We start from the raw sequence: 3143 nt of genomic DNA on the forward strand, positions 1-3143 counted from the left end.
GCAGAGAGAAAGCAGGCTGTACTGCCTACACACGGCAGCGACATGGATGGTGCCCCCCAACAGACTCGGAGATGCCAACAGAATCCCGTGAAAGAAGCGAGACCCAGGAGCATTGGGTCTCCATCGTCCCACAACACTCAAAAGGAGGAGGATCTGTCGTTTGGAGATCGGGGCAGTGGGGTGCTGAGAGGGGCCCTGAGGCCTGCCAGGCACGGTTCTCTTTTCCGTCTGGTCTGGGCCGTCAGATTGTTGCCAGCTGCTGTTGCACCGATGCCAGCTCAAGGGTGCCTTCTGTGTCAGGGCTAGCCCGGTCCGGCCCGTGGGCATCTTCCCAAAGCTTACTGTGTCTGAGTCCATTGTGGGAGCGGTGGCGCCAACCCACCTCCATGCGAGTCTGGCTCTTTCTCGTCGACCCCACTACTTTGCCGAACATGTGGCTGATGATGTGGTCACGGAAGTGAGCGGAAGTCTCCCCACCCACACCATTCTGGTGGTTTCTCCCTAGGCTTGGTTGGGCACCCTTGATTGCCTTGCTGCCAGGATCCATCCAGTCAGTTCCAACTCCCAGGACTCCTCGTGCCAGGGAGGGAACTCTGCCCTGTGCTCACCACCCCTGCTGCCACGTTTCCGTCCATGCGGCAGCCACCGTGTCCAGCCAGGGCCTCCAGGGCCTTCCTCTTATTCACCTGCCACCTATCGTGATGCCCCCAATACTGCCGGCACGTCCAGGGAGCAGCTCACGTCTCCATGGCCTTCTGCTTGCGCCCCTTCCTGGTTACCTGCGTCTGCTTTACCACTGAGTCAAGCCCACACCTGAGATCGTACACACCCCTCTGTGGAGGCAGCCGTTGGACAAAAGTTACTTCAAAAGGAGATGGATTCAGGCTGGAGACCGAGTCAGGACTGTGGGGTGACGCAGGTGCAGCTGTGGATAGGTGAGTCACTTCAAGGGCATCCTACTATGGGGCGGAGGGCCCTGGGTTTAGCACCAAGGAGAATCCAGCAGAACACCTGCTTAGCTGCCCAGAGCTCAGTGAGCACCAGCAGGAGGCGGGGGAAGGAAGGCCCCAGGTCGGGCGGGGGCGGGGCCACAAAAGACTCCTCGGAGTCCTCATCAGAGCCGGGTTCGTTCTTGGAGTGGTGGAGGCTGTTCATGTCTAGCTCAGCCCATTGGAGAGGCCACATGGATAAAGAGAGGAAGACAGGGAGGGCGGGTGAGTGTGGGCTCCGAGAGAGAAGGGCAGCTGGAGCCAGGGTCGCCCTGCGTCCCAGCCACACAGAGAGAAGCCCAGTCGGGGCTGAATCTCTGGACACAAACTCAGCAAGAGCTGGACCTGGTGCCTCAAGAGGAGTTTTCCTCCTGCTGGGGACCTGGACCCCCAACAGATCACCCACTGTCCACTCTGCCTCTGGCTGGGAGGAGGCACCTGCCTTTGTATCAGCCCGAGACAGAGAAACACAATGAATTAAATGACCCAGAGCCGTGAGGTACACCCACTGACTGTCCTATCCCAGTCCACACAGCCCGCTGTCCCGGGGAGAAGCCCTGGGCCCGACACTGGGCGGGCCTCCCAGATGGTGTCAGCCAAAGCACATTCTGGGAGACAGGCTGCTTTTCCGCAGCCGCAGTCACTTAAAGATGGATCGGCTTTTACAACGGCAGTTATGGAAAATGAGACACTTACTTTGTGGAATGAAATAGCGCCTCCCCAAATCTAGCAGACAGTTCGAGTTAGAAAGAAAGGGGGAATAATGGAGTCATCGAAACGCATGATGGGTGACAGGAATTTTAAAGTTAAAAATGAGATGTGAGGATTTTAAGTTTACTGGTGATTTTAGGTTCTGGGTTCTGGGTGGGGTGGGATGGGGGCGGGGGCGGCGCATCACCAGGATACTGAGTGAGATTACAGACCACGGTCAAGGCGGTTGGTCCAACCATGGCCTGTTTCTCAGCACTTTGCCGGCGACATCGATGCTGGCACAGTGGTTAAGCGCTTGCTGCTAACAGGGAAGGTTCGTGGTTTAAATCCACCAGCTGCTTTGAAGGGCACCGAGGGGACAGTCCGCTTCCCTCAGATGACAGCCTTGGGAACACTGGGGCAGTTTTCTGTCCTGCGGAGACTCTGTGAATTTGAATGACACAAATGGCTGGCTCCTAAGTTAGGAGGGAGTTCCAGAACTCTCTGTCTGTTGTTGATGTGATCATTGCACAAGCCCTAACGGATGGAGCTAGCGAGTTGGCTGTGTGAGGGTGTCATGGCCTGCGTGCAGAGGCAGCTCCTCAGGAGGGTGTCCTCTGCTCCCGGCACCCATGCCGAGAGGCCATCTGCGGCAGGATGGTGCTACTCCATTCTACAGGCAGCAGCCTGGAGGGACAGTGGCCTGGTGTTCTGTCTAATGACTGATTAGACATTTACATCTTGCTCAGCCACATTCCCCAGGTAACTGCCACAATCATTTCTACTCCAACTCTCCACTGGGGGCAGTGGGCATCTGCCAGGGCTGGGAGGGAGGCAGGAGGGGGTGTACAAAAGTGGACACCTGACGTGGCTGGGAGGAGACAGGAACGGGCATAGATAGGTGGGCACCTGCCGTGGCTGGGAAGAGAAGGGAGTGGGGAGCGGGTAAAAGAGCGGGGAACAGCGATCCTCGAGGACAGAGTGATCAGTGTGCATTAGCTCCGAGAGGGGAGGGGCGGCTGAGTTGGAAACCTGTCTGGAAGGGTTTGCAATGCAGTCATATTTGCCCATGACCCAGTAGCACATGCCAAACACCTGCAGGCAGCCGGTCCGGCTGGGAGCAGAGGGCTCTCAAAAGAGAGAGCGGGGACACTGGGTGGGGGTGTGGGGGCCCCTGGGGGCTCTGAGAACCAGAGCTCCAGGCGCCATCCTCTGTGCACATGGGAGCTGGGGGAGGCTGCACCCTATGGAAGAGAGTCTCCTTTCACATGGAGACATCAGGCAAACTGGAGGGCAGCCAGGACAGGAGCCGGCTTGGGGGGTGGGGTGGTGGCCAAGGGCTGGCTTTGACCCCAGTCCTGGGTACACAGGTGGCTATGTGGACAGTGGTCTGTCTGTCTCCTTCCCACCGGGCTCCCTGCCTAGTCCACACAGCGCACTCTACTGGGCGGTGTCTTTGTCTAG

The sequence above is a fragment of the Echinops telfairi genome, unplaced genomic scaffold (assembly GCF_000313985.2).
Source record: "Echinops telfairi isolate 266 unplaced genomic scaffold, ASM31398v2 ScPeMD7_23;HRSCAF=83, whole genome shotgun sequence".
In the NCBI taxonomy this organism is placed as follows: domain Eukaryota; kingdom Metazoa; phylum Chordata; class Mammalia; order Afrosoricida; family Tenrecidae; genus Echinops; species Echinops telfairi.